Source organism: Pinus tabuliformis, chromosome 6 (assembly GCF_031772625.1).
Source record: "Pinus tabuliformis cultivar Carrire ecotype Pingquan chromosome 6, CPIR1, whole genome shotgun sequence".
Lineage (NCBI taxonomy): Eukaryota > Viridiplantae > Streptophyta > Pinopsida > Pinales > Pinaceae > Pinus > Pinus tabuliformis.
Window position 1 is genome coordinate 1,656,369,079 of NC_142292.1, and position 19,366 is coordinate 1,656,388,444.

Genomic DNA, 19,366 nt, shown 5'->3' on the forward strand with positions numbered 1-19,366 from the left:
TATGAAATCCATGATGTGCGATGAGTCTTTAAGGTGCTTGATCTTGCATCGTGTTTTTGCAATTTCGAAAGCTTATTTATATGATGTCCTCCATTACCCTTTGCGATGCGATGTTTTATTGTTAAGAGAATGATTTTATTCAGAACTTATCATAAAAATTAGTTATTTAGGTTTTGCGGGTGTTTTCCTAAGCTTATGATAGTATGATTTTTTCAAAGGGAAATATAAGTGCTAGTTTTTTTTTAGAAGGGTCCCCATTTTTTTAGTTTTATTACTAATACTAAATAAAAAGGGGGGTTGTTGCTGGCCACAACACTACCTTAAGCACACCCATCAAGTCCAAGAGGAAAAGGTAGAGGCAGACTCCCTTATATTTCAAAACAAGAAGAAGCACTAGGATTAAATAGGGGAAGCCACAGACACCAAGAAAACCCCCCATCATAATTGAAGAATCACCAAGCAAGCAAGAGCAGCTAGAGTCCATGGGTATGAAGGTTGATAAATTCACATCACCAAATGCAACCCCAAAGGCTACCATCATCTATGTCAGGAAGCCTTTCACCAAGGCAACATCATCTAAGCAAACTAAGGCACCTGTAACCCTCCAACAGAAAGGAAAAGGCATGCTACAGGATCCCCAAACAATGTTATAGGAAACACTAGTAGTGCTATAGGAAAGACAGAAAGAGCCACAAGAAGAGTAGAAGTGGTAGAAATAAGGAAAGGAAGAAACAACATAGGTACAACAAGGGGCAACTTCTCCAAAGACATTTGAGTGGGATTTTCCATAGTTGCAGGAGCCTAGCCCACAACCAAATATGATCTCCTACTACAAGTTTATTGAGGGAGGTAAATTGATACCACAGAAATTCGCAATCCCTCTCTTATTTGAACTTGAAAAAGAAATAGGAAGGACACATCGATGGATGCAAATTGCTATGCCACAAAAATTAGAATATGTGGGCCATATGGAAGGAAAATGCCTAGAGATGGGTAGGGAGTTGATTGAATTGAGATATAGAGAGAAGACCATGAGAACACAGTTGTAGGTATAAAACACATGGCTGAGGAGGAAGTTGCAAGAAAAGGAGAGCCAATTAGCCACCATGGAAAGCCTCTCCCTGGAGGAACTTCAATGCAGGATGTCATCCAAACCATATGCACTATACCTCAAAGATCAATGGATGCAATTTCAAATTAAGAGATTGGTAAAATAGGGGACCATGTCATTCCAAGACTATAGACAATTCATTGTGCTATGTGACAAGAGAATCCTTGAAGACAAGGCCAAATTATTTGAATTATACCTGAACAAACTTGCCTTGACAGACTTGAATGTGTGGGACCCCAATGCGAAGTTGGGGGACTTGCAGCTGATGGCCCTTGCATCATGGATGAGTCATGAGGAGGCCAAGGCTGAGGAGGTGAAGAGAATAGTAGAAAAAGAGGAAAGAGAGCCCCTCTACATCAGAGAAGAACAAATAAATTCCATGGTTGTTATTAGTAACCACAACATCATTTCCAATGATGCTCAACTTGCACCAAGATACCTGGCTACCCAAGAACAGGCCATCTCCCATTTTGAGAACACTTTAAGATTGTTGGGGACTGAGAGCCAACAAGCATGCCAAAGGAGATGGAATAACCTGCCACATAGTCTCTGGATCAAGGAGTACCACTCTCTTGAGAGATTGAGAAATGCATTGGAAAGGACACCCCTATATAAGAAGGCCATGAAAAGACTGAAGATCAATTGGATTGGACTAAAGCTCAATCCACCTTTGCTGTTGGGTTTGCTGGAAGGTAGGAAGGAAGAAGAGGAAAGAAAGTAGTGGGAAGAGATAGAGAAAAATGCAGGGTTCTATCCTCAAGAAGAGACACCATCCATAGAAGCCTGGGATGTCAGAGAGGTCACCAGGGCTATGAAAGATATGGATATAGATGACTAGGTTGCTCAGAGGATGAGAAACAATTTTAGTAGGGGGTGATGATGAAGCTCATAAATAGGTAAACTATATGGGTCATAATGTCACTCTCCAGCTTATTAAATTGATTTTTCTCACATTTATTTACATATTTTGTTATATTTTTCTTAGTGAGAAGAGTAAAGGTGAGTTACTATGTCATGTGTCCTAATGCGTGTTAAATGCAAAAATTGGCGAAGTTTTGGGTTGACTTAAGTACAGCAATTTGGAGTAAGAAACCACGAGAGATTTTAGGAGTTGGTCTCCCTCCTTAACTCCTCAAATCATTCGAATATTTCTCCACTTTATCTCATCATCTCAGTGTCACTAGCAACCAAGCAAACTAATTTCATTGGCAGCCAATCCAGTGACAGTGAAGGGAAAGTTATTCTCGAGTTAGGGAACCAAGTATCCCTATTTTCTAGGGAGCCATTGGTAGATCTAGTTTTGTATAAATAAGAGATCCAAGGGAATCATTAGGATTTGATTTTTTGTTGTAGAAAAGAGGCCATTTTAAGCTAAAACATTTCAACTATTATTGTTATGACGTACTTGAAATTTTTATGATAATGAGAAATTTTGTTTTGATCTAGAACTGAGTTGACTTAGAGGGATGAAGATCTTGGGTTAGGGCCAAACCCTAGCAATATAAGTTCCTCTTTTCTAGATGTATTCTTAGCTTAGAATGATATTTAGTTGCTGAATTTTATTTATGTTTTTTTGTTGTTGCAACATTCTTGCTACAATAATGAGGCTCATGACTATGGTAAAAATAATCCTACATGGTGTATTTTGATCCACCTAGTTATAAATGGCTAGGTTATCATTTTATGGTGATAACACATATTTATGTAATAATTCATGATCTTACATGGATTATAACAACCTTTCTTAGCTAGATCTATCCCATATACATAGTACATAAATTGGACTATTAATGAGAACACCCACAAACACAGTCACAATAGTGATCTAGCCAAACTTATAAAGATATAAAGATGATTTTTACTTAAGATATCACAATTAATCATGAGTGAATTCAGGTCACCAATCAAGGACATACCAAACAACCTACATTAAATAAGAATGCTAAATCAAATAAGATTAATCATTAGTCATAATCATAGTAAGGCATACCATTACCTATAGGCTAACATGCATAACCAGTAATACTCATTTGAATATATTGATTTAATTTGAAATTGAAAGAGGTACTTCCACTCTCCACCCAACCATAAGCTAGCTACACTACAATATTTCTTACAACTTTCCAACACCAATTTGGATTCAAAGTCTGAGGAGTTAAGTAGAGGGGAATTCATCCAATAATTAGTTAAACAACCAATCAAGAAGGGGAGTCCACTGTCTGGGTGGTTTGTCATCTGCCTCTAACAGTAAGAACAACAATGAATATCTTAGCCAAACCAATCAAATACAAGGATTCAACTAAGGCTCAATGATGAAATAGAGCGGTTTATTAGCCCCAAGGCAAGAATTGAGTGATTCAACTCCACTGAGCCTTCACTAGCCAAACCATTGATAGACACACATCACTAATCTTAGAAGAACATAGGGATAATTTTCCCAATCATAGAACATGACATAGGAAAGCTCATTTCTCCCTTGCAGATCCATGTTTTCTAATAATCCCATCCTCTATGTTATTATCCATCATCATTTGTTATCATTTTCTCTACAAACTTTTTCTCATTTGTCAACCACACTATTTGTTTGCACATATTGTTGCATACCATCTCCTGTAGTCTCCTTGTCTCATGTCCCTTCTCTTGCTTGTTGACCGCACCACATGCTCCATGAGAACAAGGACTATATGGGCTCAACCTTTTCTCAATAATTACATTCAAAATTAAGTTATTGCACCAACAAGGCCATAATTTCTTCGAGGAGATAGGTGGGAAAGTAAATGTAGTGGTTGGTCTTACACTCAGCACAAGAAAATCCTCCTCCTCAGGCTCTAAATATGTTTTCACTCTTCGGTATAGTCATTATTTTCATTTTTGTGAAAATTTACATAAATATATCATACAATAATATTTACATGAGGGGTGACAAAAAGGGTCATTGTAATCCCTCTAGTTTTTTCCCAACTATTGTAATATTGTTTATTAACTATAATGAAATTTGAATATCAATGCAAATTCGTAATGTAACTAATATAACATTAATTTGATCCTAGATATGGTAATTTAAGAATCGATTAACATGAAACAAAGTGAGAAATACAAAAAAAAAAGGGAATAGTCCACCATCTATAGCTTGAAAAAACTTGGAGTAGCTTTGAGGCACTAAGAGTAGCCTACAAGTAGATATATCATCTTCACACTAATTTGTATGTTGTTGCATAAGATAAGTAAGCATTGGAATTACAAGCATGAGAATAGTCTATAGATTGTAATTTCCATCCCCATAAGATTCATAAGAGATACACATGGATAGAATAATATACAACTAGTCACAACTTGCAAGAGTATAAGAAATAATATTACCTCTTCTTTTATTAACATATGAGAATAGCTTACAAGGTCATCATGAGAACCTTTTGCATGATAGTAATGGTCCTATTTGTCAAATTTGATGATGGCTCTTAACCTTCTAGTTTCCTAACTTTTGGCCTTCTAAATTCTTGGTCTTCTATCTTCTATATGAAATGGCTTTCCAACCTTACATTATTTTTTTCTTTGTCCTCCTCTGAATGATGTAGATATTTTATTTTCAATTAAATACTTAATATTACTGAGTTTTTCTTCTTCTTAATGTCAAACCTTTGTGTAACTTATTTTTATTGTAGATTTAGGATAAACACAACTCTTTGTTCACCCTTTTATTTGGCCTTAATCAATATAAACTTCTTAATCATAACCTATATTACTTGACTATATAAAAAGTAATGGTATAATTTTATTCATGCATGCCCTTCTTCATTCACAATTCATTTGAAACCCATATCATCCTTGTAATTATTACACACAAAACCTTCACTAGACATAAGATCACCCTAATAATGAAAATATATATCATTGGGGAAATTTCTTATGTAAATGCATTGTGACCAAACCTTTATGGTGAGAAATCCTTTTACTTCCTCATGGATATTAAAAAAAACAACCAACATTAAAAAATAAAATAAAAAATCATGGTTTTTAGATGTGTAAATATTAAATCAAAATATTTCATTTCTCCAAGCTTATGCATATTAAAATTTTAGCTTATCAATTTCATTAGTCACATAATTTTCCGTTGGTTACCCTTTTGATTCATTTTGGCATCACACTAATGGGAACAAAGTTCACCATCTTTCCTTCTTTCACAATAATTGGCATTTGTATAGTCACATGTTCAACGTGGGTGAATACTATCTTTTCTCTTTTAAAAATGATGGTACTGGCATTCAAGTAATTTTTGGATGGGTTTGAAGGGAAAAGGGTAAGACATTCAATAGATGCTTGGAACCTTATTGGAAATCACAAAAAATAAAGTAAAACCAGAGGATTGTGTTTAAGGAAATCATAAATATGCAATAAAGTGATAGATTAATATTCATGTAAATGGAAAAAAAAATGTGATTTAAAAAACAAGCGTAAGTGATGCAAGTGATCAAATAATCCTATACACACCCCCTACATGAATGTAGTCTCTGCCCATAGAGGCACAACTACTTGTATGCTAGTGTTAAAAAAATTAAAGACTAACAAGTACAATGAGGAAATGAGAAGTTATAGGGAACAATATGAGAGACAACAACATAATTTTCATTTCTTATTCATATAGACATCAATTTGTTCAATAATATATATACATTCATACTCTATTTTATGACTATGCACACACACCATTTGTTTTACCACTAAATGCGTCCAACAACTAATTGAAAATGAGCTCTTCTAAACAAATGGTTGGTAAAACAAATGGGAAAATTGTTTTTCCCCCTTTTGTTTTTCCTTTCCAAATTCATGAGCTCTTCTACCTTTTTTTTCTAGTTTCCTTCCTCTATTTGATCCCTTCTCTTAAATTTAGGTTGGGAATTTAAATATTACAGTGGTTCATCCTCATCCATTTCCCAATCTGGTCATTATTCCCTTCCATACTAAATAGTCATTGCAATTCAACTTCTTCATCTATTTCCAAAACCATTCATTATTTCCTCACGTAGGTGGTCCATTAATTTTCCATGAAGTCTTGAAAGACACGTGGAATCACAAAAAGGCATGAATCATCGTGTTTTAGTAAAGTTGTATCATTATAGCATCAATGGTGGTGTCCAAAACATTTTCAAAGCAAGGTAGAATCATAGCACTACTGCAGCAAGGTGAAGTCACAACACTGTTGTAGTAAGGAAGAGTCATAGTATTGTCACATCAATGGTGGAGTACCGACACTATTGCAACAAGGTGAAGTTACAATACTATCACAACAATGGTGGAGTTTCAAAAATGTCACAACAATGTTGGAGTTGCAACAAGGTGGAGTTACAACATTGTAATAGCAAAGTAAGGTCACAACACTTTTATTTCATCTCATAAACTACTAATTGAAAATTGTGAATGTGGATTGCTTTAGGCCAATGATTCTCTTGCATCATACATCCATGGTAAGAAAAACATGAGCTTCCATCTCATATAGGTTAATTGTAGATGTTACAGAGGAGAAATTTCCTTGTAGGTGTGCTAATTATCCTTCCAAAATCCATGATGCATCTTGGGGACCTTCGTTTCTCCACTTAACCAAATATTCATAATACTCCTTATTATGAGTCCTTCTGCTAACTCTATTTTTCAAGAATTGGTCTAATTATTTAACTAGCTTGATGGGAAATTATTTTCCATTCATCCATGGTACCTTTTTCATAATCCCCTTTTCCTTTGAAAAACTCATACAAGTTCACAAGAATTACTATTGGGAAATTTAATAATATTCTTGTAAATCCAACTTATAGGCATTATTAGAAATCTCCTTTAGGACTTGACATGGTCAGGTTTTCTTGTACTTGAGTTTACTATATGTACTGGTACGAAATATTTCTTTCTTCAAATGCATGATCACCAAGTATCCTTTTCCAAAATCCTTTGACTTCTTCACCAATTTTCCATTTTCTTATATATGGCATTTGTTTATTGTAGTATTTGTTTAACTGGTTCATACATTTCTTGCATGTTCTTTACAAAATCAATTGCATAATCACTCCTATGCTCTAGATTTAACAACTTAACCATATCCACAACTCCCCTTTGTGACCTACCATAATAAATCTAAAATGGACTCCTACAAAGAAACCTATTGGTTGAATCATTATAAATGAATACAACTTAAGCTAAAATCGAATCCCGTTGTTTTGGTTTTTCTCCTTTAAAACTCAAAAAATTCCCAAGGATTTGATTTATAACCACCTTAGTTTGTTCATTCATTTTTGGATGGTATATTAACATGTAAAACAACATGGAGCTAATTTTATTCCATAATATCCTAAAAAATGTCCAAGGAATTTGGTATCTCTATCAAAAGCGATACTCCTTAGTGGTCCATGTAATGTCAAAATTTCTTGGAAAAAAAAAAAAACTGCTTCAATAGCATCGTTGATTTTCTTGCATGGTATGAATTATGTCATATTCAAAATCATATCTAATACCATTATCACAAATCATGTCCTCTCTATGTTCTATGAAGTCGATGCTTACATATTCCCATGGCCTCGCAAGTACTAATAGTGGCATATATAAGCCTATGTTTTGAATGCTTCTTTTTGCTAACAAATCCTACAACACTCAACAAATTTCTTAACATTCTTATTGATGATAGACCAAAAATTTCTTTCATTCACTAATGTTGTGGTCTTTTCAACATTAAACTTCTCACCCACACCTTTGCTACGCAACTATTTAACAAGATCTAACCATAATGAGCTCCATGGAATGCATAATTACGATTCTTAAAAAAGAATCCCTCTTGGATGTTGAAATATAAATATGGATTTCTATCAATACTCCAAAGTTCCTTACATGCCTTCAAGGCTTCTACAGAATTTATGTCCTCTTCATACAAATCCATACATTCCAATCTCACAACTTCATTTGACAAAGTATGCAACATCATTATACTTTGACTTAATGCACCTAAAACCTTATGTGATTTTCCATACATGTGCTTCATTTTTTATTTATTTTTGCAACAATTATATCCATTTGGAATGCTTCTGATTAAGCTTACATTAACTTTTAATGTGCTACAATTCCTTATGATCAATAAATAAGACAAAATCCTTTGGTAGCAAGTAATATCACCATTTATTTAAACCTTGTACAATAGAAAGTAACTCTTGACCTTAAGCAAAGTAATTCTTCTTAGCATCATTTAGCTTCTCACTAAATAATGCAATTAGTCTTCCTTCTTGACTCAAAATTGTTCCAATCATTGAACTACTAGCATTACAGTCCACTTGAAACACCTTATTATAGTATTTAAGTTCAAAAATTGGTAGTTTGGTTACTTTCTTCTTCAAGTTTTCAAATGATTTCATGGCTTTCATTGTCCATTAGAAAATATATTTCTTCATAAATTATGTAAGTGGTGGAAAAGTCTCATTGATTTTTTGCATATAAATTTCCTATAGAAGCTCACTAAACCATGAAATATTCTCACATGAAAGGTAAAATTAGGTGTTCTTAAATCCAAAATTCTGTTTACCTTTTCAAGACCCATCTTGAAGCCTTCCTTTGAAATTGCAAATCCCATGTATCCTAACTCCTTTAGAAATGTGTATTTTTTTCAAATTTACCAGCAACTTTTCTTCCTTCAACTACACTAACACCTTTCTAACATTCTCCATATGTTATTCCTTGGTCCTATTAAATATTAGAATGTAATCCTGTTAGGCCCCTATACTACTAGTGTAACCCCTTGTTGTTATTAGTACAACCCACTTATTATATTGATGTACCCATGTAGTGCCCATATTGCTACTATTGTGCCCCATAGAAGCCCACTATTGTTATTATTGTGCCCTTACATTATTATTGTTATGTCGACTCTGATTATGTTATGACCCCTTAGACTCCTATATATAGAAAGGAGGTCTTTTCATTTGTATCATCCAAGAATTGTTCATTTATGTAATGTAAAGGAGGTTGCCCCCTCAAAGAGGCTGAATTCTAAGGCGTTGATCTATCTTTTCTATCTTTTCTTGAGCTGGTTTCATAACATTTGGAATCAGAGCTTTGGATTCTAGGGTTTCGCTGCTCCAAACAGGTCATCGTGGCATTTTCACTATAACTTTTTTTTCTGCAACGTTTCAGAAGCTAAAAAAAAAAACCCATTTGAGAAGAAATCGTGCTGAATCTCGGGTCCAAATTTCAGAGCTTTTTGTGCTATATTTGCGGAGATATGATCTGAGGAAGTTGGTCTTTTTGCAAACTCCTGAATTACATTCCAAACAGGTGACCTAGGGAAAATCGTCATAACTTTCTCTCTGAGCATTGGATTGAAATTTCGTAAGAAGGTACAGAAAGAGGACAAACTATAGTATCTTGTAGATAGTTTTTACAGCCAGAGATCGAAACAGTGACATGTGGCACTTCATACAAGTTCGCTCTTCTGGAAAGGTCTATAATTAGGTCATCTTGGGAGATTGTGCATAACTCTTTCTTGGAGAATCCAATTTGGATCAGACTGGTGGCATTGGAAAGAGGACACAGAGGGCTACTACAGGTTTCAATTTCAGAACTTAAAGATCCGAAAGTACAGAGTTACAGTCGTTTCAAGATCAAGCTCCTAAAATCAAGAAAAAACAAGATGAGGAAGTTTGATGGCAAGGATCCGGTAGATTGGATACTTCAGATGGAGCAATATTTTGATCTACATGGTGTACCATTGTTACAAAAGGTATGTATTACATCTTCATATTTAGAACTGGATCAATTTTTATGGTATGAAGGGGTTTGTTCTCGTAAACAACTTGTTACGTGGTCAATTTTCACGGAGGAAATGATAGCACATTATGAGGATACAAAGAGCAACACCTTCTTTAGAGCAACACCACAACAATTGGAAAGAGTAAAAGGGCTTTGTGACATAGTGGAAAGCAAAATTATGGAAACCAGGAAGCATACCCCTCACAACTATAAAGATGGAAGTGTTGTTTCTCCTAGCCTTCCACAACCTACAAGGGTTACACCACAACAATTGGAAGAAAAAAGAGAAAAAGGGCTTTGTTACAATTGTGATAGCAAATGCACTAAAGGTCATAAGTGTGCTGAGAAGAAATTATTTTACGTAGAATATGAAGAGGAGGAAGAAAAGGATCAAGAAACATCAAAAGAAGAAGATATACACCAGGACCCCACCCCAGAGAAAGAAGAAATGAATCAGACCATATCTTGTAAAGCATTGGCAAGAATTACCACTCCTCAAACTCTCAAGATAGAAGGAAATATCAAGAAGAAAAAGGTGCAAGAAGTGAAAGATCACATCGAGAAAGAAGAAATGAATCCAACCATATCTTGTAATTCATTGGTCCAAATTACCACTCCTCAAACTATCAAGATAGAAGGACATATCAAGAAGAAAAATGTTAAAAAAGTGAAAGATCACATCGAGCATCAAGAAATGAATTCGACCATATCTTGTAAAGGATTGGAAGACATTACCACTCCTCAAACACTAGAGATATAAGGACATATCAAGAAGAAAAATGTTCAAGCAATGAAAGATCACATCGAGCATCAACAACAAGTTCTCCAAATTTTAAAGGATAACGCCACTTCGGTGCAAAATCAAACAAAACAATAGGTAGATCAACATCATAGTGAAAAATGTTTTGATGTAGGTGATTGGGTATTTTTACTACCACATCTCAAGCAAGCTATTTATGAGAAGGAAATGTTGGCAATACTACATGCACTTAAAAAATGGCGACCTTACCGAATAGGAATACTCTTCAAGGATGAGGATGTGGAAGCATTGTTTTGTGCTATTTCTATTATCCAACCAGATTGGATAAACAAAGCAAGGGATGAATGGAAGAAGGATGAAGAAGTATGGCCACTTATTCAAAAGTTGTAAAAGATCCCAATTCAAACAATATTGCCAGAAATTGAAGAGGAAGGAAAAATCATATTGGAACCTGGAGCAGTCACAGAAACAAGAACTCGACAGCTACGAAATCGATCAATTTCAGAGTATCTCATCAAGTGGAAGAACTTACCCGCTGAAGATTCCACATGGGAGGACAAGAATTTTATACAGAAGCATCAAGAACTACTCAAGCATTGAGGACAATGCTTTTTGAAGGGGAGGGGCATGTTAGGCCCCTATACTACTAGTGTAACCCCTTATTGTTATTATTACAACCCACTTATTATAATGATGTACCCATGTAGTGCCCATAGTGTTACTATTGTGCCCCATAGAAGCCCACTATTGTTATTATTGTGCCTTACATTATTATTGTTATGTCGGCTCTGATTATGTTATGACCTCTTAGACTCCTATATATAGAAATGAGGTCTTTTCATTTGTATCATCCAAGAATTATTCATTTATGTAATGTAAAGGAGGTTGCTCCTTCGAAGAGGCTGAATTCTAAGGCATTGATCTATCTTTTCTTGAGCTGGTTTCATAACAAATCCAAATATACAACAACAAACTTTACCAAAAATAGTTTTTATATTTTGTTTATAAGTCTCATGAACGTGCTATAAGAATTGGTTAACTGAAATGGCATGACTAATTGTTTAGATAGTCCATACTTTGTCTTAAACATTTTCTTCCATTCATCAACTTCCCTTAACCAAATCTGATGATATCCTATCTTCAAGTCAATCTTTGAAAAATACTTGGCTCCACTCAAAAAATCCATGAGTCCATCCATGTTTGGTATGGGAAATTTATACTTGATAGTGATATCATTTATATTTGACAAATTTGTATACATTCTCCATTCACACCCTTTCTTGGGTGCCAACATTATTGGTACAACACAAGAACTTAAATTCTCTCTAATCAGTCCTTTGTCGAGAAACTCTTGTAGCTTCCTATTCACTTCTTCACTTGTTAGAGTCATCTAATAAGGATATTTGTTAATCATACTTGACCCTCATATCAATTCAATTTGATGTGTTATAATTCTCATGGGTCTAGTTAAACACACTAGAAAATCATCAGAAACATTCTCCTCAAATTCTTTCAACAAATATTTAACCTCTAGTGGTATTAAGTTTATTTTCCCACCTTCTAGGAATTGTTCTGGCATAATTGTGAAACATAAACATACATTCTTATATTGCTTCAAAAGTTCCTTATCTGAACATAATATAATTCAGTTGAAACTACTTCTCACATCTTGGTTGATATTGCTTCCTATTGTTTTCATTGCATTTTCCAGCATTGGTTCCAATTTTTGTCATTATCTAGCCTTTATGAATTGATAAGTACTATTCCTACCATCATGGAAAACATTCCTATTAAAAAACCTTGGTCTTGCAATAATTACATGGTGTGCATTCATATCTACTACATCACATAAGACTTATTAAATGAAACTTCCACTTTAAAAATTTAATAAGCATCGACCCATCACGATCACTTACTATCCCTTTTGTAACCACAAAAACTTACATGGATTGGGATGGGGAATACAGTTTAACTTTTGTTATTTATGGCTTTCATGGATACCATTTTTTTTGTACTTCCACCATATATGACGAAAGTGCAATACTTTCCTTGAACTATACATTTAGTCTTAAAAACTTCCTTCTTTGTTAAAGTTCCCTTGTCATCTTATTTTTAGGTTTAAGAAACACCTTATAGAACATTAAGTTCTCACCTTGGACCATTAAATTTTCACCAACAATAGTTGCCCCAACCACTTGTATGGCTTGTTTTTGGGATTTACTTCTTCATGAAATATGATTTTTTGGACATTAAAATGCTTTATGCCCCTCTACTCTATATCTATAGTAAGTAATAATATATTACCTTTTTCTCTTATGTATCCTCTATTGCTTCTAATTCCATTTATTCATTTATTATTTTGGTTATTGATGGACCCCTTTTCCTTTTCATTACCTCTAGCAATACTTGGTTTAACCCTGTCTCCGAGTCCTTTTCCTCAAAATTTATATTGGGATTTTATGTCAATATTTTATTCCACCTTCAAGGAAACATGATAGGCTTCATCTACATTTAGAAACAAGTGGGTTTTCATTTCATATTTAAATCTTATACTTTATCCCATTTACATATATTTCCACTATTTGATATTATGGTTCCTTAATCCCTTATTTGAGTGGAAATTTAAAAGTTCCTTAATGTACACCAAGAGTATTGGTGTTGTTGGTTATGTGCTATATTATTTTTATGACTAGATCCACTTGTGACATGGTGCACCGTGTGCAGTGGGGAACCAGATTTACAAAACCACCATGCATAAAAACATGGGAAAACCCACCCAGTGGAACTATGGCTATATTTTGGTGGTGTTGGAAATCCGTCAACCAAGGGGATCTCCCTGATATGAAGTCCCAACTAGACCTCACACCATTTGGTGTAGGAGTCCCATCCAGTATGAACGCTCGGTTTCCATAAACTTAGAGATTTTCCTTAGCTCTAGTTGTCATCACATGAGAGTTTTATGTTGGTATCTTCAAACAACAAGGTAAGTGTTCCTGGTGAGTGTGTAACATTATTGTGTCAAGGTTCTCTTACTACAAAAGGGGGGAGAAAAGTGATCCTTTAAGTGAGAGGTAATAGTACCACCCAGGAATAAACATACACAAACCAGGAAGGTTTGTCCAATATCCAGGGGAATAGTCCACATCGGATTCGACAGTCGTTAAAACAAAAATTGTAGTATACCTAGGGGGGATAATATGGGGTATAGAGGGAGGTACCCAAGGGAATAATGTAATAATGGGATGGGCCATAGTAATAAATTAGGTGGTTAACCCGTATCATGTAAGGGACCACAAGTAGTTAGCAATAATGTAATAAGCCCATGGTATTAGATAGATGGTATTGAGGGAACCATGGTAATGACCCATGGTATTGAATGTATGAGGCCTATATAGAGGCTAGAGACTCCCCATTGAGAGATGTCAAGGATTATTGTATGAATAGGCATATGGCTTGTGGAGTGTTCTCCCTTCCTTAAGGAGTAAATGTATGGTGTTGCCCTACCCTAGGGTTTTGATTAATAAAGTGAAGAATTTCTATATTCAAATCTTGTTATTTCTTGGGTTTATTTCTATTATCATATATTTTCATATCAGATCTATAACAAATGGTATCAGAGCTATAACAAGTGGTATTAGAGCACTTTCTTAGGAAAAATGAAGAATTTTGTAGTATACCTGGGGGGGATAATATGGGGTATAGAGGGAGGTACCCAATATTATCCCCCCTATGTATAATACAAAAGTACAAGGGAAGATCCATCCGTCATCTAGCAAAGTAGTCCACAACGGATGCGAAAGTCGTTATAACTAGTAAGCAAGGAAGGTATGTCTAGTATTCTAGGGAGTAGTCCACAAGCATGAGACAATAGTGATAACCAACACATCACATTCCAAACAAGGTAAGTACTAAAACAACTAAAATACTTCAAATATCTTAGTACATGTGAAACAAACATGTATTACAAATGCTGAAAGAATAGTCTTTCAAATAGCCATAAGACATGCATGCAAACGTGTTGGCCCAAACATGCTTCTGTATTAAGAAAAATTTCCAAGACACGTGTAAATCATACATCACTAGCCCTAGTAGTGGGACATTGGAGCCTCTCCTCACTCCTTAAACAACTGGCTAAAAACTCTTTATGCTTTGTGGGAGGAGCCAAGGTGAAAATTCCTTTGCTCATACAATGAGGGGGTATATATAACCAAGGTTGATGCTTGAAACTTGTGACTCTTTGACTACCCTCATGACTGTTTAACTTCCTATGACTTTTCAACTAACATGACTCTTCATATTCATGTGTGTCCATTGGACTTCCACTTTACATTACATTCAATTTACAATAGATAAGGCTTGTAGTAGTGATGTGGCCATTGACAAATCATGACATGACTTGACATGACACTATTAACATAAACTAGCTTGTTGAGGTGGCAATGTCAATCTGTTGTTGCTACTGAGTGATATATGTGTTCCTTGATGCATTTTCTCTTCTCCTTCAAATAACTTGATGATGTGGGGTCCTCAATGATATTTGGTTTTGGGAGGTGGTTGCATGAATGTGTTTCCTTTGCTTGTACCTAATAAGCTTCTTTATCCATCCAGTTGTAAGTGAGTCTTCTAGCATGTTTGCCCCTCCTCCTTCTTCATCATCTCATCGTGATCTAATAGTGTACCTGTTCCTTCAATTCACTCATGATGGGGAAAAATCAAATCCAAAACCTCCTCGTCTAAGATGATGCATTGTTATCCATGGAATGGGCCCGAGACAGATGACAAGATTGGAAGAGCACTCACTAACTACACATTGCATAGTTCCACGTGACAGGGAGTGAGACTAGTCACTGATACTACACAGAGCATAACTCGGGCTCGACTGAGGAACTCCAGAGCAAAGTCTTCACTACCACGAAAAATTACACAAAGGCCACTGACAGGCAGGATTGTGTAGTTGAGATCATCAATGGCAGCTGTAAGGTAAGGCCCTGGGAGGTAGTTTTACACAGTTTTCTGAGGGAAGACATGATCGGGCAACGGAGGGACCATAAAGGACAGATTTTCACAGTTTTTGGGATCAGTGAGTCCCGACTGAGGGAGGACACTAGGGGAAACTTCTACGTAGTTTTGGTAGGTAAAGAAATATGGGTTATCAACGCATTCTAGGGTTCCAGCAAGAAAGGAGGAGGCTTGATGACTAATTTTACGAAATGCGCAGTTCAAGTCAGGCTTGATGCATCTTCTGCGCAATTCTGGGAAGGGAGGAAGGCTACTCAAATCTAGGATTATGCAATGAAAATTTCCCTAGGGACAGTCTCTGTGCATTGTGCAGCCCCAGGTAGCAAAGAAACATCACTGGGGCCAAGACTACGTAGTGTGCATTTCAGTCAGGGTCAAGTGAAAGAGAGTTTTTCAGTCAGAAGGATTTTTCAGGAAAATGGCTAAGTGTGGGAGGCAAGTGAACTTGTGAGGATAGACATTGTGATCACACACTTAGCATAATTTGGCAGCATGAGAACATAGACCATTAGAACAAAAAGATAAATCATTAACCTCTATGAGACTATCTAGAATAAAGTGCAACTAGTGCAACACTTGAGATAGGCCTTGGGATCACTGTGACGACACTTGTGAAACAATGCTTAATCTTTTTTGTATGAATGCGACAGAAGTTTACATGGTTAGGAAAACTTGTATACATAAATAAAAACCTTCGAGGTCACCAAAAATGCTCGCAAACATGACATAACAACCAAACATGCCAAAAGATGACAATTGATCCAACAAGCAAAAGGGAGCAAGACACTTAGAGGAACACATGGAATGACTGTCAGTGCTTGCAACTGTTATCTCAAAATCAGACCCTGATAGGCTGCTGGTCAGGTTGACTCTAAGTAACTATTTCAAACCTACTTTAGGCTGAGGCCTAGCCTCCTCAACCTGAGAGGGCTCTCTCTTGATGGATTAATGATTTGATTAAAGATAAGATGGCTAACTCTTATAGAACAACTGTGAAAAATATGAATGCTGGAAACACATTAAACAACTATCCATTGGGCTTATGGAGTCAACAACACCTCAATATAACAGTGAACTTAACCTTACAAGGAAGTCAGGGCATTCAGCATTTAGACATTCAGAACATCAACTCATATGGGACCACACAGTTTATAAATGTATACAGGAAATCAGAGCACATTCAGTGAATTTTGAGTGATTACACATCTATACCACTGTAAGAATTAAGAAAAGGACAACATCACATATTCTGAACATAAGAAATCCTTCATGAATCCTGAGAAGTAAAGTCAAAATTATATTACTGAAAATGAGTCTTACATAAGCCAAATACAAGCTTTGTTATAAAGTTTTCCAACCCCTATTACATTTCCCATTCCACTATATATAGACTTGACTGAGATTCCTCCTTAAACATTAGGGGAACTCGAAATCTACTTCTAATGACACCTGTTTAACTATTAACCACCTATTTAATGCAACAAACTTTAACTAGACTTTCTAGAGGTCTAAATCAAGTAGGACTCTAACACCATGCTATGCTAATAACAATAGCCTTGATTACAATGGTTCTCATTCTTTGACATCTGGTTCCTTTGTACTTAGGCTGTGATAAATGTTCAAAACTCCATGCTGGTCTTCAATGCCACATCTTCTCCATTGTCCTGAAACATAGGAAACTACTCTTGCTCATCGGTCTTTAGTTTGCCTTACAATTTTCGAATCCAAAGAAGCATGTCCTTTATCTTTGATTATCCAAAATGTAATAGATGGCCACGTCCTTGATGTGCTGTCCACCTCCTTTATGTGTAAGGGAAAAAACTCTTTTAAGCTGTTTTGACATATTTTGAACTGTAGTAAATGTGATCACTTTAGAACAAAAGTCTAGAGTTGGTTTCGAATATATGTTTCCTCCACCTGTTTGTGGTGCCCTTTGAGAGTAAATTTGTGGTCAGCATAGGACATTTCCCGAATTCCAGAAACCTACCTAGGTGAATCACTCCCTGCCCACTGGACATGGTCTCTTATATCAGAGTCAAAATTCAGTTGTTTTTTCCCTGAACCTTGACTGTTTTTACATTCTGTAATGTTACCTGGAAATGCAATCTCCTCTGGAGAGTTCAATTTGTGAATTCTTTTGAGCTTCTTGTAGGAGATATACGAGTAGAAACACGGGAACGGTTACTCTCAGCTTCTGCAGGACTATGTTTTGTACAAGACTGAGCAGAATGACCCAATTATTTACATTTATAGCACCTTGTAGTTCCCACTACTGATGTATGATTTCGTGAATACAGTTTTAAAGAAGAAAAGTTCTCTGAATTTCCACTCTTCTTAGCCTCCTGAACAAGATTATTATTTGGTGATGTTTTGCTATGTAGACTTCCACCCTTTTTACTATGCTCAGAAGGGTAACCTTTTGCTACCGCTTTAGTGCAGCTGTTCTTTTTACTATCCTCAATGGAGGAGGAAACATTTCCCTCTGCCATTAATTTCACTAAAGAATTTGTATCTGTGTGAGACAACCCCATATCACCATCCATATGGGAATTCCTTGTTCCTTCTCTACTGTATCTCAACATGATCTCCAGGACATAGAACATTCAAACAAACAGATTGGTGAAGATCATGGGCAGGTGTGTCCACAGGAGGTGCTCGCAGCCTGTCCCACTGTACTCCTTCCTCAACGACAATTTTTCGATGACCATGTGGTGGATACCTGGCCTTGAAAGTATCGGTTCTGCTATCATAACTAAGCTCTGCGTCATAACAAGATAGCATAAACCCAACATGTCCACGCTCGCGATTGTATACCTGAGCTGGAAACCAAAATTTACCACTTTCAAGTGCCAGATACCACGCCATCACTGAATCACTGAGTGAGCTGCTTTTGCCTCCTTTGTTAATCTCTGGCCGTAATCTCAACCACGAAAATTGCCAAATGCAAGACAGGGACCTCAACCAGGCGTTAACTTTGCAGCCATCTAACACCCCTGTCTCATTACTCATTGTAACAGTCCATTGCCATCGGTAGGCTGCAGGACCAATAACCTTCCCCCATTTTGCTTTCAAACGAGGCTCCCACAGGTAATTGCTCCTACACCTCTCCCTTAGATCTCTTTAAACACCAGTGACCAGTAACTTCACCATCAACATTTGAACTGTATATTATAAGGTTTCCAGCATATTTGTGACCACCAGCGTGTGAGCATGAACTCACAGCTACATGACCTTTGAGGCTTCGAGATTCTATATCTTCTTTTGAAACTTGCAATTTGAGCTTACGGCGACACCTAATGACCTAATGATAAAGATAAGCGGTCGAATTGACAGGCAAAGGGTATAAGCTGATCACTGATAATGGATTTTGATGGATATGACATCTGTGTAAGATTGGCTATGGATTCGGACAATCTACTAAATGTTCACTATTTTGCTCTGATTTAAAGATTGTTCAGCTGTTGCCACATCTACACAAGGCAGAATGCGGTCAAGGGCGGTATTTTCTATTGAAGGTGCTTCAGTGTGAACATTTTTCCCATTCTTTCCATATGCCTCCACAAAACACCAATCAGGAATATCTGTTGTGCCGATCAGGAACCATCCTTTTCTTTGATATGCTCCCAAAAGTAATTACTTTTAGCTGTCTCTGCAATCTTAGCCAAATGATCATGGTAAAAGTAGTGCCGCATGGGTTGCTT

The 19,366-nt window shown here is 36.1% G+C and overlaps 1 pseudogene; it reads right to left on the reverse strand.

The window, feature by feature from the left end:
• Window positions 1-18,227: 18,227 nt before the first annotated feature.
• Window positions 18,228-18,687, reverse strand: LOC149265314 (F-box protein At2g32560 pseudogene; annotated as a pseudogene).
• Between the last annotated feature and the right edge of the window lie 679 nt (window positions 18,688-19,366).